The 26233-nt window shown below is 39.8% G+C and overlaps 1 protein-coding gene and 1 non-coding gene across 5 annotated transcripts in view; both read left to right on the top strand.

The window, feature by feature from the left end:
- The window catches only part of LOC120868191 (SREBF chaperone), a 97765-nt gene that overhangs the window by 13821 nt on the left and 57711 nt on the right, over positions 1–26233 (top strand). The window contains exon 1 of one of the 4 annotated variants that reach the window (XM_040246855.1): positions 25897–26189. The exons of the other annotated variants lie outside the window; for them this stretch is intronic. The gene's annotated coding sequence lies outside the window, so the exon portion shown is untranslated. Of the gene's footprint in view, positions 1–25896; positions 26190–26233 lie in introns of those variants that run through there. 4 annotated transcript variants of the gene reach the window in all.
- On the top strand, positions 23485–23593 carry LOC120868493. Its single transcript, XR_005722236.1, has one exon. It is a non-coding gene; the product is annotated as a U6 spliceosomal RNA (small nuclear RNA).

Below are 26233 nucleotides of genomic sequence, written 5' to 3'. Positions count from 1 at the left end.
AATTTAAAAGGTGCAACACGGTATACACCAGAATGTTTCCCTTCCATCTTGCCCCTGGCCACCAGATCCTTCTCCCAGAGGCAGCCAGAGTTACAAGTTCTCGAGTGTCTGTTCAGGCCTCTTCTGTGCATAATACAGACGAATACACAGAGAGCTCCTTTCTTTTACATGAAAAGTAGCGCACTTGCTCTTTTCTCTGTTTGTGATAGATCATTCTCAATATGAAAGAGCTTTTTATTGTCTTTTACAGCTGGAGAATATTCCATTGTCAGGATGTGCTTTTATTTAGCCAGCGCTCTGTGGATGGATATGTAAGGTGTTTTACATTTTGCTAATGCAGACACTGCTGAGGCGCGTTCTGTATGCATCAGTCCACGCGTGGCCACGGGCATGTGTCCATTCACTTACCTGAGGCAGGAGTGCTGGGCGGTGGTGCTGGTGAGTATGTGCTTCTGTGGTTTTGCTAGTTCTTACAAGTTAAACCTCCGTAGAGGTTTTGTCCACTTAAGCCCCCAGCCAGTGTGGCACACCTTCACCAACACTGTGGTATCTCACAGTTTGGACTTTGCCAATTTTTTGGTTTGTTTTTAAATTTATTTATTTGGCCGTGTCAAGTCTTAGTTGCAGCACGGGGGCTCTTTGTTGCATCATATGGCCTCTCTGGTTGTGGCTCAGTGGCTGTGACTCGCGGCCTTAGTTGCTCTGAGTCCTGTGGGGTCTAGCTTCTGGACCAGGGATCAAACCCGTGTCCCCTGCATTGCAAGGCAGATTTTTAACTGCTGAATCACCAGGAAGTCCTGATCTTTGCCAGTTTGTTAGGTAAAAAAAAACTAGATTTTTTTCCTCCAAAACTTCTTAGTTCATCCTGTAGAAAAGTTAATCTAAGGTTTAAGGGCCATTTCCGTTTTCTGTGAAGTCAGTTTGTATCCTTGGCCTGTTTTTCTGCTGGGCTTTAGTGTGTCTTAATTTCGTAAAAAAAAATTATATAGAAAGAAACTTTGCACCTTGTCAGTGATAGGAATTGCAGTTATATTTTTATAGATTTAAAAATATTTTTTATTGATACTTAGGATGGTTTTGGCATGAAAAAAATTGATTTTTAATTGACTTTTTAAGGCTTCTGGGTTCTCTGTCATACATAGAAAGATTTTCCCTGGTAGAAGTGTATGAAAAATTATCCTGTGGTTTCTTAAAGTACTTTTTATGTTTCCTTTTTTACCTTTTAGTCATTATCCATTTGGAATTTTTTTGGTATGAAGTGTGGGTCCAACTTAATTTTTCCCAATTGGCTGCTCATTTGTTGAAATACCTTTTACTGAACAATTCATCTTTTCCCCACTTCTTTAAATATCCTTTATCATTTACTATGTATGATATACTTTGCCACATATCATGTATATTGGGTCTATTTCTGTACTTTCAATTGTAGATATTAATCCATGTTTTAATGTGTTGGTATTGTATTTTTTTAGTTACCCTAGTTTTATAGCATATTTCAGTGTTTGGTAAAGTACATTCTAATTCATTATCTTTATTTTTCACAACTTTCTTTGCTGTGTTTTGTTTTTCTATATGAACTTTAAGACAAGTTTGTTCGTTAAAAGCCCTGTTTGTTTTTATTGGGACTGAATTACAGTTTTAGGTGAGTGTAAGAAAGTGGCACTTTGCTGATGGATCTTCCCTATTGAGATCACATGCCTTTCTCTTTGAGTCTGGTTCGTTCTGATGGATTTCTTAACACACTTGGGTTTTATGCCGAGTGTATTCTCAGGGCTTTCTTGTTCGCTTTTGATCCTGAAGCATTTTCCCTTCTACCGACTTGATGATGATGCGTGTGGAAGTGTTGATTTGTATCCATTAATTTTCATCATCTTACCTGATTTTTAATTAATTATGCTAGGTCTTCAGTTGCTTCTCTTGGATTTTTTAGGTGTATAATATTATCCACAAGGAAATTTTTCCTCTGGTTGTATACCTGTGTTTTCCTTCTGTTGTCTTTTTGTGATTGGTGGTACCTCCACAACAGTAGTAAATACTGGTGGTGAGGAACATAGCTTTGTTTGGCCTCTGACTTAATAGTGGGAAGTCTTTTAATGTGTTCCCATTGGGCTTGACTTTAGCTTTGAGGTTGAGAAGGATGTAAATATGTAGTTGAAGTCTGTATCTTACTGTATATTTTTAAATGTAAATATGTATATAAATATTCAAGCATTTGTCAGTTTAATTAAAGTGTAATTAACAAAATTGTGTTTATTTGAAGTATACAACATGGTAATTTGACATATGTGTATTTTGTGAAATACCACAATCAGGTTAATCAACACATCATCACCTCAGTTACCTTTTTTCTTTTTTTGTAGTGAGAATACTTGTAGTCTTTTCTTTCAGCAGTTTTCAAGTACTCACAGTATTGTTTACTGTGGTCACTGTGCTGTGTGTTAAATTCCCCAGAGCTTATTCATCTTATCAGTGAAGGCTTCTGCCCTTTGACCAGCATCTCTCCGTCTCTCCCAGGCCCTGGTGACCACCATTCTACTCTCTGTTGCTATGAGTTTGACACTTTTTTTTTTTAGATTCCACTTAGGAGGGAGATCATACAGTATTTGTCTTTCTGGCTGATTTCACTTATCATCGTGTGCTCTAGATTCTTCCAAGTTACTGCAAATTTCAGGATTTCCTTCTTTCTCGTGACTGAGTAATATATTAATACACACAACCCTACCTTATCTGTTTATCTGCTGATGGACAGGTAGGTTGTTTCAGTATCTTGGCTATTGTGAATAATCCTGAACTGAGCCTAGGCATGCAGATAATCTCTTCAAGAAATGGTATTTTTGGATGTATGCCTGTAAGTGGAATTGCTGGATTATATGGTAGGCTGATTTTTTTTTTTTTTTTTTTTGGGAGTATAGTTGCTTTATAGTCTTATGTTAGTTTCAGGTCCACAGTGAAGTGGATCTGTTACACATATATCCACTCTTTTTTAGATTCTTTCCCCATATTTAGGCTGTTACAGAGTATTGAGTAGAGTTCCCTGTGCTCTGCAGTAGATCCTCATTAGCTGTCTGTTTTATGTATACTGGTGTGTATATGTCAACCCCAGTCCTCCAGTTTATCTCCCTGCTCTTACCCTCTGGCAACCATAAGTGTGTTTTCTACATCTGTAGCTCTCTGTTCTGTAGATAAGTTCATTTGTACCCTTTTTCAGATCCCACATATAAGCAATATCATATGATTGTCTGATTGTCTGACTTCACTCATTAGAACAGTCTATAGGTCCATCCCTGTTGCTGCAAATGGCATTATTTCATTATTTTTTATGGCTGAGTATTATCCCATTGTATATATATACTACATCTTCTAAAACCATTCATCTGTCGATGAGCATTTCTAGGTTGCTTCCATGCCCTGGCTATTGTAAACAGTGCTGCAGTGAACGCTGGGATGCATGTATCTTTTCTAATGGTTTTTTCTTTGTATATATGCCTAGAAGTGGGATTGCTGGGTCACATGGTAGCTCTGCTTTTATTTTTTTAAAGACCCTCCATACTGTTTTCCATAGTGGCTATGCCCGTTTACATTCCCACCAATAGTGTAGGAAAGTTCCCTTTTCTGTGCACCTGCTCCAACATTTATTGTTTGTAGACTTTTTGATTATGGCCATTCTGACCTGTCTGAGGTGATACCTCATAGTTTTGAATTGCATTTCTCTAAGAATTAGTGATGTTGAGCATCTTTTTATGTGCTTTTTAGCCATTGTATGTCATCTTTGGAGAAATGTCTATTTAGATCTTCTGCGCACTTGAAAAAGATTCTTTGTGTTTGGCCCCGCTTGCTGCTGGTTGCAGCGCAGGCTTCCCTCTGGTTGCGGCTGGTGGGGCTCCTCTCGAGTTGTGGTGCTTGGGCTGCTCTTTGCAGTGGCTTCTCTTGTTGCAGAGAATGGGTTCCAGGCTGTGCAGGTTTCAGGAGTTGCAACTTGTGGGCTCGGTAGCGCTGTCTCCTGGGCTTGGAGCATGGGCCCAGCTGCTCTGAGGCACGTGGCATTCTTCTGCACTGGCAGGTGGGCTCTTCACCACTCAACCACCAGGGAAGCCCGAGCTTCTGCCCACCTTTTGACTGGGTTGTCTTTTGATACTGAACTTCATGAGCTGTTAATATATTTTAGAGGTTGATCCCTTCTTGGTTACTTCACTTGAAAATATTTCTCCCGTTCTGAGGGTTGTCCTTTTGTTTATGGTTTCTTTTGCTGTGCAAAAGCCTTTTAATTTAGGTTCCATTTGTTTATATTTGTTTTCCTTACCCTAGGAGGTGGATCAAAAAAGATCTTGCTGCAATTTATGTCAGTCTTCTGCCAATGTTTTCCTCTAAGAGTCTTATAATATCCAGCCTTACATACAGGTCTTTAATCCATTTTGAGTTTATTTTTTGTGTATAGTGTCAGGGAGTGTTCCAATTTCATTCATTTACATGTAGCTGTCCAGTTTTCCCAGGACTCCGTACTGAAGAAATGGTAGTTTGGTTTTTAAATTTGGGGGAAATTTCCATAATGGCTGTATCAATTTACAGTTCCACCAGCAGTGTACAAGAATCCCCTTTTCTCCACATCCTTGCCAGCATATATTGTCTTCTTTATTGAAATCATCCTAATAGTGTGAGATGATGTCTTATTGTGGTTTTGATTTGTATATCTCTGATTAATGATGTTGAGCATCTGTTCATGTACCATTTGTTTGTCTTCTTTGGAAAAATATCTGTTCTGGTCCTTTACCCATATCTTAATCAAAAGTTATTTTGTTTTTTCTTTTGCTCTCGAGTGGTATGTGTTTGGATATTAATCCCTCATCAAATATATGGTTTGCAAATGTTTTCTCCCAGTCCATATATTGTCTATGCATTTTATTGATTGTTTCCTTTGCTGTGTAGAGCCTTGTACTTTAATGTAGTATTGTTTTGGCCAAAAAGAAGTTTGTTCTGGTTTTCTCATGATACAGAAAAACCCAAATGAACTGTATGCCAACCTAATACTTTTTTTCTTTACTTTTTTTTTGGCCTGTGCATTGCCAGGACCAGTGTCAAGGAGCGTATTCTCTATGTAACCTTCTAGGATTTTTATGATTTCAGATTTTACACTTAAGTCTTCGATCTATTTATTTTAAGTTAACTTTTGTAAGTGGTGCAAGGGATCACCACTTACATAGGGATCCAGTTTTGTTCTTTTGTATGTGGATATCCTGTTTTCCAAGCACCATTTATTGAAGAGACTGTCCGTTCTCCATTGTATATTCTTGGTTCCTTGTTAAAGACTAGTTGACCCTACATGTACGGTTCAGTCAGAACTTAGCTGCGGCGTTCCGCTGGTCTGTGTTTCTGTTTTTATGCTAGTACCATACTGTTGGATTATTATAGCATATGATGCCTGTAACTTTTACTGTTCTTTCTCAAGATTGCTTTGGCTTTTTGGGATCTTTTATGGTTCCATATGAATTATAGGATTATTTTCTTGTTTCTGTGAAAAACACCAATGGAATTTTGGTGGAGGTTGCATTGAATCTAGATTGCTTGGATAATATGGACATTTTAACAATATTCTTCCAATTCATGAACTTGGAATATTTTTCTATTTATTTCTATCTTCCTCAATTCATTTCATCAGTGTCTTATGGTTTTCAGTGTACAGGTCTTTTATCTCCTTGGTTAAATTTGTTCTTTAGTCTTTTATTCTTTTTGATGATACTCTACATGGGATTGTTTTCTTGTTTCTTTTTCTGACAATTTGTTGTTAGTATTTATTGGGTTGGCCAAAAAGTTCCTTTGGATTTTTCTGTAAGGCGTTACAGAAAAGCTTGAAACTTTTTGGCCAACTCAATAAAAATGCAGGTGACTGTTGTATATTGATATTATATCCTGCAGCTATACTGAATTTATCAGTGTGAATTTTTTTTTTTTTTTTTTGGTGGAGTTTAGGACATATGATCATGTCATCTGCAAGCAGAGACAGTTTTATTTCTTCCTTTCCAATTTGAGTGTTAAAATTTTATTTTCTTGCCTAATTGATTTGACTAGGATTTCCAGTCCCATGTTAAATACAAGCAGCAATAGTGGGCACCCATGGGAATTCCCAGGGCTTCCCTGATAGCTTGGTAAAGAATCTGCCTGCAATGCAGGAGACGCTGGTTCAGTTCTTGGATTTCCCTTGTAGCTCAGCTCATAAAGAATCCGCCAGCAATGAGGGAGACCTTGGTTCGATCCCTGGGTTGGGAAGATCCCTGGAGAAGGGAAAGGCTACCCTTTCCAGTATTCTGGCCTGGGGAATTCCGAGGACTGTATAGTCCATGGGGTGGCAAAGAGTCAGACATGACTGCACAACTTTCACCTTCATGGGAATTCCCTGGTGGTCCAGTGGTCAGGACTCCATGCTCTTGATGATGAGGGCTTGAGTTTGAGCCCTGGTCAGAGAACTGAAATCCCACAAGCCACATGGCACGGCCAAGGGGAAAAAAAGTAATGGACACCCTTGTTTTGCTCTAGCTGTTAGAGGAAAAATGTTTAGCTTTTCACCATTGATTATGATGTTAACTGTGGGCTTGTCATATATGGCCCTTACTATGTTGAGGTACATTCCTTTGTTCCCAGTTTGTTGAGAGTTTTTTCTTATCATGAAAGGATGCTGAGTTTTGTTACGCTTTTTCTGTATTTGTTGATGATCATAGGATTTTTATTCTGTGACTGTGGCGTGTCACCTTTATTGATTTGCAAGTTGAGCCATCTTTATATTCCAGAGTAAAACCTCTTGGTCATAGTGTGTGATCTTTTTTAAATAATTCACTAACTTATGGCTGTGCTGGGCCTTTGTTGCTGTGCTCAGTCTTTTCCTAGTTGCAGCGAATAGGGGCTGCTCTTCACTGGAGTGTGCAGGCTTCTCATTGCAGGGGCTTCTCTCATTACGGAGCACAGGCTGTGTAGGTGTTCAGTAGCTGCAGCCCTTGGGCTCAGTAGTTCCAGCATGTGGGCTCAGTTGCTTCGTGACACATGGGATCTTCCTGGACCAGAGATCAAAGCCACGTCCCCAGCATTGGCAAGCAGATTCTTAACCACTGGACTACCAGGGGAATTCTCTACCAGGGAAGTGTGTGATCTTTTCAGTGTGTTGCTGAATTTAGTTTACTAAGAGTTTGTCGAGTTTTGACTTTCTTTTTGTCAGGGATATTGTCCCACAGTTTTCTTTTCTCGCAGTGTACCCTGTCCGGCTTTGGTATTGGGGTAATGCTGGTCTCTTAAAATGAGTATGGAAAAGTTCCTTCCTCTTCCATTTTTTGGGAAGAATTTGAGACGGATTGGCATTAAGTCCTCTTTATGTGTTTGGTAGAATTCACCAGTAAAGCCGTCTAGTCCTGGGCTTTTGTGTGTTGGGAGGTTTTTGTTTTCCAGTTCGGTCTCTTCTGGCTTCCCTGGCGGCTTAGATGGTAAAGAATCTCCCTGCAATGCAGGAGACCTGGTTTTGATCCCTGCATTTGGGAAGATCCCCTGAAGAAGGGAATGGCTGCCCACCCCAATATTCTTCCCCACCCACCCCGCCCCCAAATGTCATAAATTTTTTAGTTAGGCAAAAATTCATAAGTTTTAAAATATATATAAAATGTATATTATTTATGTATACGAAAGCTTTTCTACTATGCTTGATAAAGGCTTGAGAAAGAACATCAAAAACAAAAGAAGTGATGGAGAATTTGTAAAATATAAACTAAATGAAATGGGAGCACTGAATATGAAATAAAAGAGGTGAAACAAACTAGATAAAAGTAAAAGATCATCATATAGTCCAGTTGTTTTTTAAACATGACTGCTCGTTAGAAAGATATCTGGAGCTTTGGAGAGGGAAAAAAGCAGTGCCTGGGCATTTTTTTTTTTTTTAATTCCAAGATAATTCTAATATGCATCTGGGTTTTAAAAAGTGATTACAACTTTTTCTATTAAATGGTAGTTTTAGTGATATAGAATTCTATTTTTCTGTTGACCAATCATGATACAGTGGTATTATGTGAGTAATAGTTACATAATCACAATAGTAAAAGATGCTTATCAGTTTTCACAGTCAATAGCCGGGCAAAAAATAAAAGGTGATTGCAGTTGCAGGCCAGAATAGGAACATGATTAACCTATCAATATAAAATAATTACCTACAACCCGGGGTGGGGGGGTGGTCAAGCAGAATGATGTGTAAGTGAAGTGCATACATGCACATTTTTTCATCTGCCCAGCCAGTCTATGTCTTTTGGTTGGTGCATTGAATCCACTTACATTTAAGGTAATTATCCATATGTATGGTCCTATTACCATTTTCTTAATTATTTTGGGTTTATTTTCCGTATGTCTTTTCCTTCTCTTCTGTCTTCTGTCTAGAGATGTTCCTTTAGTATTTGTCGTAAAGCTGGTTTGGTGGTGCTGAATTCTCTTAGCTTTTGCTTGTCTTGAAAGCTTTTGATTTCTCCATCAAATCTGAATATGAGTCTTGCTGGGTAGTGTATTCTTGGTTGCAGGTTCTTCCCTTTTGTCACTTTAAATAAATCTTGCCATTCCCTTCTGGCTTGTACAGTTGCTGTTGAGAAATCAACTGGTAGGTTGTTGTCATTTTTCCCTCATGGCTTTTAATATTTTATCTTTGTCTTTAATTTTTGTCAGTTTAATTACTATGTATTTTGGTGTGTTCCTCCTTGGGTATATCCTGCCTGGGACCCTCTACTTCCTGGACTTGGTTAACTATTTCCTATCCCATGTTAGGGAACTTTTCAGCTGTTATCTCTTCAAATATTGTCTCAGGTCCTTTCTCTCTCTTCTCCTTCTGGGACCCCTATCATGCAAATGTTGGTGTGTTTTAGGCTGTTTCCTTTTTTTTCCATTATCTTTTTCAGTCTGCTCTTTGGCAGTGATTTCCACCATTCTGCCCCCCAGGTCATTTATCCGTTCTTCTGCCTCAGCTGTTCTGCTGTTGATTTCTGCTAGTGTGTTATTCATCTCTGTTTGTTTGTTCTTTAGTTCTGCTAGGTCTTTGGTAAACATTTCTTACATCTTCTCCATTGTTTTCCTGGGATCCTGGATCATCTTCACTATCATTATTCTGAATTTTTTTTCCGAAAGGTTGCTTATCTCCACTTCATTTAGTTGTTTTTTGCGGTTTTATGTTGTCCCTTCCCCTGGGACATAACTATCTGCTTTTTCACCCTGATTCCCTTGCTGTAATATGGTTTTTGTTCTAGCTGCTGTGGGATTGTGGCTCTTCTTGCTTCTTCTGTCTGCCTTCTGATGGAGGAGGGTCAAGAGCTTGAGTAACCTTCCAGATGGGAGGGAATGGCTGTGGGGAAAAACTGGGATTTGCTCTGGTGGGCAAGGCTTTGCTCGGTAAAGCTTTAATCCAGTTATCTGCTGATGGGTGGGGTTGCACTCTCTAGCTGTTGTTTGGCCTGAGGTGACCCAACTCTGGGACCTGCAGGCTCTATGGTAGGGCTAATGGTGACCTCCAAGAGGGCTTACTCCAAGGGGAATCTTCAGGACTGCTGTTGCCAGTGCCCGCGTCCCTGTGGGGAGCCCCTGCGGACCCACGCCTCCACAGGAGACCCTCCAGCACCAGCAGGTGGCTTTGGTTCAGTCGCCTGTGGGTCACTGCTCCTTTGCTCTGGGCCTTGGTACGTACATGATTTTGTTTGTGCCCTCCAAGACTGGAGTCTGTTTCCCTCAGCCCTGTGGAAGTCCTATAATCGAATCCCACTGGCCTTCAAGGTCAGATTCCCTGGGGACTCCCAGTTCCCTTTGTGGATCCGCAGGCTGATGTGGGGTTCAGAACCTTCATAACAGTGGAGAACTTCTTTGATGTTCTCCAGTTTGTGGGCCGCCCACCTGGCAGTTACGGGATTTGATTTCATCATGATTGCAAACCTCCTACCATCTCACCATGGCTTCTTCTTTGTCTTTGGATGTTGGATATCAGGATGGTGGGTCCTGCCAGTCGATAGTTGTTCAACGGCTAGTTGAGATTTTGGTGCTCTGGCAGAAGATGAGTGCATGTCCTTCTACTCTGCCGTCTTAAACCAGAAACTGGAACTACCCAGCTGCAGTATTGGTGCCTGGAGAATTCTGTGGACAGAGGAGCCTGGTGGACTACAGTCCACGGGGTCACAAAGAGCTGGACACAACTGAGTGACTCAAACTTTCTGTCTTCTCACTAGTAATCAGGCTGTTCAGATTTTCTATTCTTGATTTAGTCTTCAGTTCAGTTCAGTCGCTCAGTCGTGTCCGACTCTTTGCAACCCCATGAACCGCAGCACACCAGGCCTCCCTGTCCATCACCAACTCCCAGAGTTCACTCAGACTCATGTCCATCGAGTCAGTGATGCCATCCAGCCATCTCATCCTCTGTCGTGCCCTTCTCCTCCTGCCCCCAATCCCTTCCAGCATCAAAGTCTTTTCCAATGAGTCAACTCTATTGGTCGTATATTTCTAAGATACTATTCATTTTTTTTTGGTTGTCAATTTTGTTGGCATCTAATTTTTCATAGAAGTCTCTTATGATCCTCTATTTCTGTGATATCTGCTTTCATTTCTGATTGAATCTTCTCATTTGGTGAGTCTAGCTAAAGCTGTGTCAGTTTTGTCTTTTCAAAAAACAAGCTTTTGGTTTCATTCATCTTTTCTGTTGTCTTTCTAGACTGTTTCCACTTTGATCTTTGTTATTTCCTTCCTTCTAAGTAGAAGGCCTGGTTTATTCTTCTTTTTCTGGTTCTTAAGGTGTAAAGTTAGGCTGTCTATTTGAGATAGTTGTTTTTTCTAAGCATAGACCTTTATTATTATAAACTTTCCTCTTAAAACTACTTTTGCTGCATTCCATAAGTTTTGGTATGTTGGTTTCCATTTTTGTATCATGATTTAAAATTTTTTTTTAATTCTCTTTTGATTTCTTCTCTGATCTATTGGTTCTTCAAGAGTTTGTTGCTTACCTTCCACATTTGTGAGTTTTCCATTTTTCATCCTGTTACTGACTCCTAGTTTCATATTATTGTGGTCAGAAGAGACCCTTCATTGTTTAGGTATTGACTTCTTTCTTTGGCTGTGTCAGGCCTGAGTTGCGTTACGCAGGGTCTTCCGTGCAGCGCCCAGCCTCTGCCTAGTTGTGGTGCAGGTTCAGTCGTTGCGGCACACGGGCTTAGTTGCTCCTTGGCGTGTGGGATCTTAGTTCCCTGACCAGGGATCAAACCTGCCTCGCCTGTATGCAAGGCGAATTCTTTACTGGACCACCAGGGAAGTCCCTCCTTCATTCTTTAGTTTTCTAAGACTTGTTTCCTGGCCTAACTCGGGATCTATCCTGAAGAATGTTCCGTGTGCCTTGGGAAGAACGTGTGTTCCGGTGCTGTTTTCGTGGAATATTTTGTGCCATGTATGTCTGATGGGTCCATTTGTTCTGGAGTTTAGTTCAAATTCAAATGCTTCCTTACTGATTTTCTGTTTGAACAATCTCTGTTTCCTTGACAGTGGGGTGTAGAGGTCCTCTGCTGTTACTGTATTGTCCTTTTCTCCCTTCAGATCTGTTAGTATTTGTTTAACATATTTAGATATAGTGACCTTTTTTGTCTCTTGTCCAGCTTTAAAAAGTATTTTTGTTGATTTTGTTTTCATTTACCTTTGGCTGTGCTGGGTCTGCATTGCTGCGCATGCTTCTCTCTGGTTGTGGTGAGCAGGGGCTGTGCTCTTGTTGTGGTGCATGGCCTTCTCCCTGCGGTGGCTTCTTTTGTTGCAGATCAGGGGCCCTGGAGCTCACTCTCAGTAGTTGTGGCTCATGGGCTTAGTTGCTCTGTGACATGTGGGATCTTCCTGGGTCAGGGATTGAACCCATGTCTCCGGCATTGCCAGGCAGATTCTTTACCAGTGAGCCTCCAGGGAAGCCCTCTTGTTAAGTTTTTGTCTGGTATAAGTATAGCCATTTCTGCTTTCATTTGGTTTTTATTTGCATGAAATATCTTTTTCCATCCTTTCACTTTGAGTCTTTTTGTGTCCTTAAAGTCCATGGGGTCGCGAAGAATCGGACATGACGAGGCGACTTCACTTTCACTTTTCACTTTCATGCGTTGGAGAAGGAGATGGCAACCCACTCTGGTGTTTTTGCCTGGAGAATCCCAGGGACGGGGGAGCCTGTTGAGCTGCCGTCTATGGGATCGCACAGAGTCGGACACGACTGAAGTGACTTAGCAGCAGTAGCAAATCTAAATTGAGTCTCTTTGAATAGATGATATAAAATGTCATTTGGTTACCTGTTCTAATAAAGTTTCTCCTTGATGATGAAAAAAAAATCTAAATTGAGTCTCTTGTGGGAAGCATATAGTTGGGTCTATTTTTTTTTTTAATCCATTCAGCTACTGTATGCCTTTTGAATAGATGGATGATTTAAAGATTTAAAATTTAAAGTAATTATTGATAGGTAAAGATTTACTAGGCCTTTTTGTTAGCTCAGCTGGTTGTATCTTATTATGTTCTGACTGTTTTGTGGTTCCTTTGTTCCTTTCTTCCTCTCTTGATATCATTTTTTTTGAATTGATAATTTTCCTTAGTGGTATATATTTTTTAAAGTATTTTTAGTGCCTTAATTGAGGTAAAATTGTCATGCAATAAACTGCACAATATTTAAAGTACAATTTGATGAATTTAACATATATATATACACACACATATACATCCTGAAACTATCACTGCAGTCAAGATAATATACATATCTATCACCTCCCACCAAAAAAACAATAAATAAAACAGACCCATCTAATCAGCCTGCAATGTAAAGCGAAGAGTTGTATTTTAACAATTTTGTTTGTTTGTTTTTATTAATTGGAGAGTAATTTCTTTACAGTGTTGCGTTGGTTTCTGCCATAAAACAATGTGAATCAGCCATAAGTATACATACGCCCCCTCCGTCCTGAACTTCCCTCCCAGCCACCCCCATCCCACCCCTCTAGGGTGCCACAGAGCACGGTTGAGCTCCCTATGTTATCAGCAGTGTCCCACTGGCTTCTGTCTTACACTTGGTGATGGACATGTTTCGGTGCTGCTCTCTCGGTTTGGCCCCCTCTCCTTCCCCCTCTGTGTCCACAGTCTGTTCTCTGTGTCTGCGTCTGTTGCTGCCATGCTGATAGATTCATCGGTACCGTTTCTCCAGATTCTGTATATATGATGCATTGTTATGCAATATGTGTTTTTCTCTTTCTGACTTACTTCACTATAACAGGCTCTAGGCTCATCCACCTCACTGAGACTGACCCAGGTGTATTCCTTTTTTTTTTTTTACTTTTGTCCCTTTTTATGGCTGAGTAATACTCCGTTGTGTATATGTATCACCACTTCCTTATCCGTTCATCTGTCAGTGGACATCTAGGTTGCTTGTGTGTTCTGGCTGTTGTAAATAGTGCTGCGCTGGGCAATGGGGTACGTTTGTCTTGTTCAGTTATGGTTTTCTCAGGATATATGCCCAGGAGTGGGGTTACTGTGTCCTATGGTAGTTTTATTTTTAGTTTTTTTTCTTAAATAAATCTCCACACTGTTCTCCCTAGTGGCTATATCAGTTTACAGTCGTACCAACTGTGCAAGAGCACTCCTTTTTCTCTACATCCTTTCCTGCATTTATTGTTTATGGAGTTTTTGATAATGGCCTAACTACCTCATTGTAGTTTTGATTTGCATTTCTCTAATAATGAGTGGTGTTGAACATTTTTTCATGTGTTTCATGGCCTTCTGTATGTCTTCTTTGGAGAAATGTCTGTTTAGGTCTTCTGCCCATTTTTTAATTGGGTTGTTTGTTTTTCAGATGTTGCGCTGCCTGAACTGCTTTTATATTTTGGGGAATCCTTAGTGGCATGTTTTGATCTTGATCTTTTATCTGTCTGCTCTAGTTTTCTGTTTTGTGATTTTTGTCAGGATTGTAAAAAACACCTTCCAGTGATAAGAATCAATTTTAAGCTAATAACTTTGATAGTGTATAAAAATTCTGTCTTTTTGTCTCTTCTTCCACTTTATGTTTTTGATATCACTTTATATCTTTTTATATTATATATTCATGTAGAAATTATTGTAGCTATAGTGATTTTTAATACTTCTGTGCCTTATCCTTTATACTAGAGTTAAGAGATAACATACCAAAAAAAAAAAAAAAAGAGATAACATACCAGCATAATACAGTACTAAAGTCATCCTCAGTATGTGGGAGATTGGTTCCGTGACACCCCCCATCCCTTGTGTATACCCAGAATCCAGGATGTCTAAGTCCCTTGGATAAAATGGAGTCGTGCTTACGTATAAACTTGAAGTCATCTGTAGATTACTTATAATACCTAATGCAGTGTAAGTATCATGCACATAGTTGTAAATACTATGTAAATTGTAGCTGGAATAGTGCATAGTCAAGGTTACTTTTTGGAACTTTCTGAGTTTGTTTTCCTCAAATATTTTCAGTCAGTTTCTTGCAGTCTGTGGATGTGGAATTCTTGAATAGGGAGGGCCAACTGTATTTTGAATTTGACTGTGTACTTCCCTTTACCAGTGTGTTTTATATTTCCTTATGTTTTCATGTTATTAATGTCCGCTCATTTCAGCTTGAAGAACTCCTTTTAGCATTTCTTGTAAGGCAGATCTAGTGATAATGAATGCTCTACACATTCGTCTGGCTGGGAAGATCTTTTTTTTTTAATTTATATATTTCTTTTTTGCTGCACTGGACTCTCTGCTGTGAGCAAGCTCTCGCTGTGGCCAGTGGGGTGCTGCCCTCTCGCTGTGCTGGGGGCTTGTGGCTGCGGCTCCTCTCGTTGCAGATCGGCTCCAGGACACACAGGCTCCAGCTGCTGTGGCCGCGGGCTTAGCTGCCCTGTGGCCATGGGATCTTAGATTCTGGACGAAGGATCGAGCCCATGTCCCCCTGCATTGGCAGGTGGATTTTTAACCACAGGACCACCAAGACGTTTCCTGTGTGGGAGAGTCTTTATCTCTTCTTCATTTCTGAAGGATAGGTTTGCCAGGTAAAGTATTCTTGGTTGGCAGATATTTTTGCTTTGTTTTGTTTTATTGAAATATGGTTGATTCACAATTTGGTGTTAGTTTCAAGTTTACAGCAAAATGATTCAATGTTTTTTATGTATCTGTTGTTTTTAATTATTTTCCCATTTAGGTTGTTTCATAATACTGTATAGGTGTCATAATACCTGTACAGTAGGTCCTTGTTGCTTATCCTTTTTCAGTATAACAGTGTGTACATGTCAGTCCCAAACTCCCTAACTGTCCCTCCCACAACCTGTCCTCTCTGGTAACCATAAGTTTGTTCTCTAAGCCTGTGAGTCTATTTCTGTTTTGTAAATATGTTCACTTGTATAATTTTTTAAAGATTCTGCATATAAATGATATCATACCATATTTCTCTTACTCTGACTTACTTCACTTAGTATGACAATCTCTAGCTCCATCCTTGTTGCTGCAAATGGCATTATTTTGTCCTTTTTAATGGCTGAGTGATATTCCATTGTAAATATGTACCATATCTTCTTTATCCATTCTTCTTTTGATGAACGTTTAGGTTGCTTCCATGTCTTGGCTATTGTAAACAGTGCTAAAAAGAACATTGGGGAGTGCATGTATCTTTTCAGACCAGGTTTTCCCTGGATACATGCCCAGGAGTGGGATTGCAGGGTCTTATGGTAGTTCTATTTGTAGTTTCTTTAGGAGTCTCCATACTTCTTTGTTCCATAGTGGCTGCTTCAGTTTGTACTCCCACCAACAGTGTAGGAGGCTTCCCTTCTCTCCACCCCATCTCCAGCATTTATTGTTTGTGGCTTTTGATGATAGCCATTTTCACTGGTGTGAAGTGATATGCATTTTAGTTTTGATCTGCATTTCTGTAATAATTAGCGATGTTGAACATCTCCTCATGTGCTTCTCGGCCCTCCGTAAGTCTTCTCTGGAGAAATGTTTGTTTGGGTCTTCTTACTTTTCGATTCGGTTGTTTCTTCTGAGGATACTAAGCGAGGAGCTGTTTGTAAATTTTGGATGCTAATCCCTTGTTGGTTACATCACTGGCAAATATTTTCTCCCATTATATGAGTTGTTTTTAATTTTGTTTATGGTTTCCTTTGCTGTGCAAAAGATTTGAGCTTAATTAGGTCTCATTTGTTTATATTTGTTTTTATTTCCATTACTCTGGGAGACGGGTCAAAAAGATATTGCTGAGATTTCTGTCGTGAGAGCGTCCTGCCTGTGTTTTTCTCTGAGTTTTATAGTTTCCAGTGTCACATTTAGATCTTTCATCCATTTTGAATTTTTTTGTGTGGATAGTGTTAAATAATGTTTTAATTTTATTTTTTGCATGTGAGTTGTCCAGTTTTCCAAGCACTGTTTGGACTGTCTTGCCTCCATTGTATAGTCTTGCCTCCTTTGTTTAGATTAACTGACCGTGGGTACATGTGTTTATTTCTGGGTTTTCTGTCCTCTTCCTTTGGTCTCTCTTTGTTTCTGTGCCCATACCATATTGTTTGGATAATTATAACTTCATAGTGTGGTCTGAAGAAAGGGGGCCTTTTCCTCTAGCTCCATTTTTCTTTGCTTTGGCTATTTGGGATATTTTGTGTCTCCATACAAATTTTAAGATATTTTGTTCTAGTTCTATTAACAGTGCCATTGGTAATTTGATAGGGATTGCATTGAATCTACAGATTGCCTTTGGTAGTATGTCATTTTAACAGTATTGATTATTCCAATCCAAGAACGTGATATATCTTTCCATCTGTTTGTGTCATCTCGTTTCTTTCATCAGTGTCATAATTTTCAGAACACAGATCTTTTGTCTCCTTATTCCTAGGTACAGTATTTTATTCTTTTTGATATGATGGTAAATGGAGTTGTTTCTTGAACTTCTCTTTCTGATCTTTCATTGTTCGTGTATAGAAATTGAACAGACTTCTATGTTTTAATTTTGTAACCTGCAACTTTACCAAATTCATGAATGAGCTTTAGTAGTGTTGTTAGAATCTCCTGTGTATAGTATCATGTCACCTGAAATAGTGACACTTTCACTGGTTCTTTCCCTTTTCCAATTTGGATACCTTTTATTTCTTTTGTCTTTTCTGATTGCCATGGCTAGGACTTCCAAAAACTCTTGAATAAAAGGGACGAGAGTGGGTATTCTTGTCTTGTTCCTGATCTTAGAGGAAATGCTTTCAGCTTTTCACCATTTAGTATGATGTTAGCTGTAAGTTTGTCATAAGTGGACTTTATTATGTTGAGGTAGGTTCCCTCTGTGCCCATTTTCTGGGGAGTTTTTATTGTAAATGGATGTTGTATTTTGTCCAGAGTTTTCTTTACGTCTATTGAGATGATCCTATAGTTTTTAGTCTTCAATTTGATGTGGTGTATCACACTGATTTATGGATATTGAAAAATCCTTGCATCCCTGGGATAAATTCCACTTGATCATGATGTATATGATCTTTTTAATGTATTGTTGGATTTCGACTGCTAGAATTTTGTTGAGGATTTCTGTGTCTGTTCATTAGTGATCTTGGCCTGTTATTCTGTGTGTGTGGGGGGGTATGTTTGTCTGGTTTTGGTATCAGGGTGATAGTTGGCCTCACAGAATGAGTTTGGGAGATTTCCTTCCTCTGCAGCAGTTTCAGAAAGATAAGTGTTAGCTCTTCTCTAAATGTTTGACAGAATTCTCCTGTGTAGCCATCTGGTTCTGGACTTTTGTTGAGAGTTTGTTTGTTTTAAGGTAGACACGTTTCTTTTTCTCTTTTTTTTACATATTAATTTTTTAAAAAACAGTAATCATTTTTTTGGCTGCACTGGGTCTTTGTTGCTGCATGTGGGCTTTCTCTAGCTGTAGAGAGTGAGGGCTACTTTTTAGTTGTGGTGAATGGGCTTCTCATTGTGTTCCATTGTGGGGGCTTCTCCTGTTGCAGAGCACAAGCTCTCAGGCCTGCGGGCTCAGTAGCTGTGGAGCTTAGTTGCCCCACAGCATGTGGAATCTTCCTGGACCAAGGATGGAGCCTGTGTCCTCTGCATTCACTGGACCACCAGGGAAGTCTTGTTGGGAGTGTTTTAATCAAAGTTTTAATTTCAGTACTTGTGATTGGTCTGTTCATATTTTCTGTTTCTTCCTGTTTCAGTCTTAGGAAATAGTATCTAAGAATTTCTCCATTTCTTCCAAGTTGTCCTTTTCATTGGTGTATGGTTGTATAATAGTCTATTTAAAAAATATATATATTATTATAGTTGCCTTATAATGTTTTAGGTACACAGCAAAGTGATTCAGTTAAACATATATACATATATTATTTTTCAGATTATTTTCCATTATAGGTTATTAAAGATATTAACTATAGTTCCCAGCGCTATATGGTGAACTTTTGTTTCTTGTTGCATATCTGTTTTTTTTTAATTAGAAATCTAGCATTCTATTCATACTGGGTCAAACAAGTGGAATCAAAATGTCAGAGATTTTTTAGTTAGACAAAAATTCATTAGTTTTCTAAAATATATATTATACATGCTCTATATATTTGTATATACTATGTTTGATAAAGGTTTGAGAAAGAACGTAAAAAAAAGGAAGGGATGGAGAAATTAGAAAACATAAAGGAAATGGAAGCCCTGAATATGAAATAGAAAAAGTGGAACAAACTAGATAAACGTGAAAGATGATCATATAGTCCAGGTGTTTTTAAGCATGGCTGCTCATTAGAAACATTTCTGGAGCTTTGGAGGAAAAAAGCAATACCTGGACATTTATATTTTTCAAAAATGTAATAGCCTCTTATGATTCTTTGTATTTCTGTGCTGTCAGTTGTAACTTCCTTTTCATTTCTGATCTTGATTTGAGTCATTTCCCTTTTTTTCTTGAGTCTGTCTAAAGGTTTATCAGTTTTGTTATCTTTTCAAAGAATCAGCTTTTAGTTTCATTGACCTTTGATATTATTTTCTTCATCTGTATCTTTATTTTATTTTTATTGGAGTGTCATTGCTTTACTCTATATCATTTGTTTCTACTCTGATCTTTATGATTTCTTTCCTTCTACTAACTTTAGGTTTTGTTTGTTCTTTCTCTAGTTGCTTTTGGTGTAAGTTCAGATTGTTTATTAAGATTTTTTTTTCCTGAGATAAGGTTGCGTTGCTGTAAAATTCTCTCTTAGGTTTGCTTTGGCTGTATCCTGCAGGTTTTGGATCGTTGTGCTTTTGTTTTCATTAATCACTGGGTATGTTTTGAATTCCGCTTTGATTTCTTCAGTGAGCCACTGGCTGTGCAGTAGCATATTGTCTTCTGTGTGTTTTTTATAGTTTCTTTTTTTCTTGTACTTTATCTCTAATCTCATAGCGTTGTGGTTGGAAAAGATGCTTGATATAATTTCAGCTTTCTTAAATTTACCAAGACCTGCTTTGTGATCCTGTTTTTCTTTTGTTAATAAGATGGTTTGTATTATTTTTTAGGCTTCACGTGTAAGTGGTATTATATAATACTTGTCTTTGTCTTCACTTGGAGTGATGTACTCTAGGTCCATCCATGTTGCTGCAAATGGCAATATTTCTTTCTTTCTTTAATGGCTGAGAAATATTCCAGTGTATGCATGTGTGTGGGGGTATGGGTGTATCACATAAAGAACACATGTTCTTTATCCATTCATCTTTTGAGGCGTACTTATCTGAAATGGCAACCCACTCCAGTACTCTTGCCTGGAAAATCCCATGGACTGAGAAGCCTGGTAGGCTACAGTCCATGGGGTCGCAAAGAGTTGGACACAGCTGAGCGACTTTCCTTTCCTTTCCTATCTGTTGTACATAGTACTGCTGAGAACATTAGGGTGCATCTATCTTTTCAAATTAGAGTTTTCAGCTTTTCTGGATATAGGTTGGCAGATTTCTCTCTCTCTCTCTCTTTTTTTTTTTTTTGCAGCATTTTGTGTAAATCATTTCATTCTCTCCTGGCCTGCAATATGTGAGAAATCCACTGGTAACCTTATGGGAGTTTCCTTGTATGTGAGGAATTTTTTTCTCTAGATGCTTTTAAAATTCTCTTTGTCTTTGATTTTAGGTGATTTCACTATGTTGTGTCTTGAGATCTTTTGCTGCTGCTGCTAAGTCGCTTCAGTCGTGTCCGACTCTGTGCGACCCCATAGACAGCAGCCCACCAGGCTCCCCTGTCCCTGGGATTCTCCAGGCAAGAATACTGGAGTGGGTTGCCGTTTCCTTCTCTAATGCATGAAAGTAAAAAGCAAAAGTGAAGTCACTCAGTCCTTAGCGACCCCATGGACTGCAGTCCAGCCTACCAGGCTCCTCCGTCCATGGGATTTGCCAGGCAAGAGTGCTGGAGTGGGTTGCCATTGGATGTCTAAATCTCTTTACAAATTGGGAAGATCTCAGCTATTATTTCTTTAAGTTTTCTGCTGCCCCTTTCTCCCTCTCTCTTCCTTTGGGAACTCCAACAGTTCTTAGGTTGTTTCTCTTCATACCCCATAATTTGTGAAGGCTTTCTTCACTTTTTCATATTTTCTCTTCATTCACCTTAACCTGGATAATTTCAAATGACCTGTCATTGACTTCATGGATTTTTTTTTGTTCTGTTTGATTAAGTCTGTAGTCGGACACAACTGAGCGACCAACACTTTTGTTCGTGTATTATTTTTCTGACTTCATTGAATTGTCTGTTTTCTTGCAGCTCATTAAGGATATCTTTAAAACAAATACTTTGAATTTTCTGTTGGGTAGATTGCAGATCTCCATTTCTTTGGGGTCAGTAATTGAAGAATTACTGTGTTCCTTTGGTGGTGTCATGTTTCATGGAGTTTGCTTATTCCGTGAAGTCTCATGTTGCTGTCTTTGCACTTGAAGCCATCATCTCTTCCAGGCTTCAGGAGAGATACAACTTCTGTCAGCCCTGCTAGGGATTTCTCAGGAAATGAAAATTTCATTAGCAGCTACTCCAAATGCTTTTTTAATGGTTATTGAGTTTTAGAATCAACCTGTAGAAAACATATGGAAGATTTTGTTAAGAGTTGAAAAAGTGAATATTACATATCTTGACAACCTATGACGACAATAAGCATTAAAATAACTAAAATCAGAACTACCTTCTGGTACTGTTTGATAGAAGTCCATGTATACCACTTTTATAATTGAAAAGTAATTACCATTTCAACTCATAAAAGGTAACTTGGGGGTGATACTCCCATTCTTGATTGAGTGATACTTAGATCAAATGGCTTTGTTTACTTTCATGGAGCTGTGTGCTTATAATGTGTGCTTTTCTGTAATATTTTATGCTAAACTTTTAAAGTTTATTTAATGTTGACTCAATAGTTGTTATAAAAAGGTTAAAAGTACAGAAAGTTGACTTCAACTGCCTCTGCATGTAAGAATATCGCATGGAGAAAAACAAGCACTGTTAGCAACATTTCTTTCCATTCTCTTGTGCTTTTTTTGACCAGGTGGCATGTGGAACTTCCCCAGCCAGGGATAGAGCCCATGCCCCCTCATTGGAAGTGCAGAGTCTTCTAACCAGTGAACCACCAGGAAAGGCCTGTTGTGTGTCTTTTGCCTATATCCTTTACTTAATTTTTTTTCTGATTGGAAAAGTACATGTTCTCTTTGAAAAGTTGCTAAACATAGTAAGGCCATGCTTCTCACAATGGAATAACGATATGATTGACAAAATGATGCCAAGGACCATATTATGGAAAGTTTCATCAATGGCAAAGAACCCAGAAATTTAAGATTTTTAGGTTAAAAGTGTGAGGGTTCTTGGATTTCTCTGGCAGTTCAGTGGTTAACACTCCATGCTCCCCATGGAGGGTGCACAGGTTCAATCCCTGGTTGGGAATTAAGTCTGCATGACGTGGCCTTACAACAAACCAGTGAAAATGTAAGGGTCCTGATTTCGCTCAGCATGTGGTAAGCACACAGTGCCCTTTGTCTCTGGCTGCGTGTGTGTGAAGTAGCTTCAGTGTGTCCGAAACTGTGCGACCTTATGACTGTAGCCCGCCAAGCTCCTCCGTCTGTGAGATTCTCCAAGCACGAATACTGGAGTGGGTTGCTGTGCCCTCCTGCAGGGGATCTTCCCAGCCCAGGGATCAAACCCAGGTCTTCTGCATTATAGACGCATTCTTTACCATCTGAGCTACCAGGGAAGCCCCCAAAACTAGAGTGGGTAGCCTGTCCCTTCTCCAGGGGAACTTCTGGACCCAGGAATTGAACCAGGGTCTCCTGCGTTGCAGGCAAATTCTTTACCAGCTGAGCTACCAGGGAAGCCCATTCTCTCTGCATCTCTTACATCTCCTGCACTGGCAGGCAGGTTCTTTACCACTAGCGTCACCTGGGAAGTCCTGGCTAAATACACTTAAATGACTAGGGCCGATGGCATGGACCAGCAGTTGGAAAGGAAACTGTATTTGTTTTCTCTCTCCATAGAGTATCTTCTAGCATGGACTCAAAGGTAACCCAGAACCTGGAACTGGACACTAGGTTTAGACAGAATTCCAAGAGAAGCCTGTCCTTCTAGTCTGAGGAGTGAGAAAGGGACTTCTTAAGAGATTGGAGGGTAGGGATGCAGGAAGAAAATCTTGTGTCTTGTTTGGTTTTTTCCCTTCCATTTTCTCCTGCTCTTGCCCCCCATGAAATTTTGTGGTGGTGAAGGCAATAATGACATTGGCAGCCAGCAGGGAGAGGAACCCTTTTATTTACAGGGATTATGGTCTCTAGAGCATGGAGAAATTTGCTGATTTTGTTCTCAATTCTTACTACTTGACCTGGGAAGCAATCACAGTTGTGGGAGGTGCTCAGCAGTAGAAAGAAATGAAATTCTTTCCTTTCTTGCCAGTAGACCTGCAAAAGGTCCTCTGGCAGCTGGAATGTCTTGGAGAGGTTGTAAAGAGGAACATCAAAGTCGCTCAGTCATGTCCGACTCTTTGTGACCCCATGGACTGGAGTGGGTAGCCTTTCCCTTCTCCAGGGCATCTTCCCAACCCAGGGATCAAACCCAGGTTTCCCTCATTGCAGGCGGATCCTTTACCAGCTGAGCCACAAGGGAAGCCCAAGAATAGTGGAGTGGGTAGCCTATGCCTTCTCCAGCGGATCTTCCCGACCCAGGAAGTGAACCAGGGTCTCCTGCATTGCAGGCGATTCTTTACCAGCTGAGCTGTCAGGGAAGCCCTGTAAAGAGGAAGGAACTCAATAAAATGAACCCATAATACTGTGTATGAACTCTTGGATTCTCCTAAATATTATCTGTGCATTTGACCCTAAACAACACACCAGAGGCTAGACTGCTGCCCAAGTCATGTGCTGGAATCTGCACAGTACGCTTGAGACAAGTCAGAATGATACCGCAGGGGCTTTGAAATGATCTGGTGTTGGAACCACAGCCCAGGGAGAGTGGATAGGAATTTGTGGATTGGACTTAATCAGGGAGATTGCTGCTAAAAAAATGTGCACTCGCTTCAGCAGCACATACACTGAAATTGGGACAATACAGAGAAGATTAGCATGGCCCCTGTACAAGGATGACATGCAAATTCCTGAAGTGTTTCATCTTTTTTTTCCTTAAAAAACGAGGAATAGAACTACTATATGACCCAGAAATCCCACTACTGGGCATGTACCCTGAGAAAACATAATTGAAAGAGACATACGTACCCCAGTGATTGCTGCAGCACTGTTTACAAAGCTAGGACATGGAAGCACCTAGATGTCCATTGACAGATGAGTGGATAAAGAAGCTGTGGTACATGTGTACAATGGAATGTTACTCAGCCATTAAAAGAACACGTTTGAGTCAGTCTTAATGAAGTGGATGGACCTGAAACCTGTTATACATAGTGAGATGGGTCAGAGAGAGAAGGACAAATACCACATATCAATGTATATATGTGGAGTCTAGAAAGATGGTACTGATGAACCTATTTGCAGGGCAGCAGTGGATACACAGACATAGAGAACAGACTTTTGTGGACCCAGTCGGGAAAGGAGAGGGTGGAACGAATTGAGAGAGCAGGATGGAAACATATACATTGCAATATGTGAAATAGTTAGCTAGTGGGAATTTGCTGTATGAGGTAGGGAGCTCAAATCAGGGATTCTGTGACAGCCTGGAGGGGTGGGTTGGGGTGGGAGGTGGGAGGAGTTTCAAGAGGGAGGGGGCATATGTATACCTTTGGCTGATTCATGTTGATAATGGCAGAAACCAACACAATATTGTAAAGCAAATATCATCCAATTAAAAACTAAAAAAAAAATCCCACCATTTTCTATTGGACTTGAACAAGATCCAGAATACTGTAGCATAGTATCCGAACATTCAAAGTTACTCCACATATAAACAATCAGGAAAATCTTATCATCTCCTAAGGGGAAAAGACAGTCAACAGATGGCCGTCATGACATAACAGAGATGTTGGAATCAACAGAGGAATTTAAACTATAATTATTAGTTAAAACCTGGCTCTAATACTTGAGGATGCACATTCTTTTTTATAAGTTTGTTTATATTGGCCGTGCTTTGTCTTTGTTGCTGCGTGGGCTCTTCCCTGGTTGTGGTGGGTGGAGGCTACTTGCTGGTTGTGGCGCACAGGATTTGTGTCGTGGAGGCTTGTCTTGTAGTGGAGCATGGCTCTGTAGGTGCAGGTTTCAGGCGTTGCGGCTCCCCCGCTCTAGAGCGCAGACTCCATAGTTGCGGCACGTGGGCTTAGTTGCTCTGCAGCTTTTGGGATCTTACTGGACCAGGGGTCGAACCCATGTCTCCTGCATTGGCAGGCAGATTCTCTACCCGTGGACTACCACATTATTGCTCTCGAGGGTGAGCATTTCTGAAACAAATGGAAAGATAGACACTTACATTGGAAGTTTTATAACTGAAACTATATTTAAAATTGATTGAGTGGACTCAGTGACAGAATAGAGATATATTAAGAAGTCAGTTAACTTGAAGGTAGAAGGGTAAAACGTATGTATTTGAACAACAGGTTTTTAAAATAAACTGAAGAAAAATGAAGGGATCTTCAGGGGCTCGTGGGAAAATAACAAAATGTTTATCTTTTATGTTATCAAAGTCTCAGAAGGAGTGGAGATGGAGTGCAGTAAAAGTGTGTGTGGACATTATAGGAAGAAAGAAAGATGTTTCTTTTGCAGTTGACCTGATATTCTACTTAGAAAATCCCAAGGAATGTACAAAAAAGACTGGAACTGATTATCGAGTTCAGCACAAATGCAGGATACAAGAGCAACATATTGAAATCAGTTATATTTCTTTGTACTAGCGATTAACATGGGGAAACTAAAATTGAAAACAGAACCAGTCAAAAAAAAATTGGGTGTAAATCTAATAAAACATGTACAACACTTGTCTGCTAAAAACAGTAATGATTAAAATAATACAGTAATGATTAAAGAGGGAGTTCCTGTGAGGGGTTAGGACTCTGTGCTTCCGTTGCAGGGGACATGAGTTCCGTCTCTGGTCAGGGAACTAAGAGCCCATAAGCTGCAGTACTGCCAAGGCGGGGGGGAATCAAAGATTAAATAAATAGAGATATTTTGTTCATAGGTTGGAAGACTAAACATAGGAGCAATATCAATTCTTCTCAAATTGATAATGCAAGTTAATTGTAATTCCTATCAAGATTTTTTTTAGACATAGACAAGATTACTCTAATATCTATATGGAAAGGCAAAGAAACTAGAAAGGGTAAAACAATTTTGAAGAAGAGTAAAATGAGAGGAATCTCTACCCATTTCAAGACTTTAGAGCTACAGTCATCAAGACCACGTGGTGTTGGGGGAGGGATGGACACACAGATCAGTGGAACAGTTTAGAAAACCTGGAAATGGACTCACAAGTGCAGCCAGTTGCTTTCTGACTGAATGTTTGTGTCCCCCACAAGTTCTTACGTTGAAACCCTCAGTGTGATAATATTAGGAAGTCATAGCCTTTGGGGGGATAATTAAGCCGTGAGGGTGGAGTCCTCATGAATGGGAGCCTGCCCTGGTGAACGAGGCCGCAGAGAGCTCTCACTGCCTTTGCTGCCGTGTGAAGACACGCTGAGAAGACGGCGTCTGTGAGCCAGGAGAGGGGCCCGCAGCAGCAGCTGAACCTGCCCAGTGCCTCGGCTTGGACTTCCTTGACTCCAGAAGTGGGAAGAGTAAATATTTATTGTTTAAGCTACCCAGTGTATGCTATTTCTGT

The sequence above is a fragment of the Oryx dammah genome, unplaced genomic scaffold, assembly GCF_014754425.2.
Source record: "Oryx dammah isolate SB20612 unplaced genomic scaffold, SCBI_Odam_1.1 HiC_scaffold_9, whole genome shotgun sequence".
In the NCBI taxonomy this organism is placed as follows: Eukaryota; Metazoa; Chordata; class Mammalia; order Artiodactyla; family Bovidae; genus Oryx; species Oryx dammah.
The sequence above is the reverse complement of the archived record's forward strand: the minus strand, read 5'-3'. Positions and strand labels throughout refer to the sequence as shown.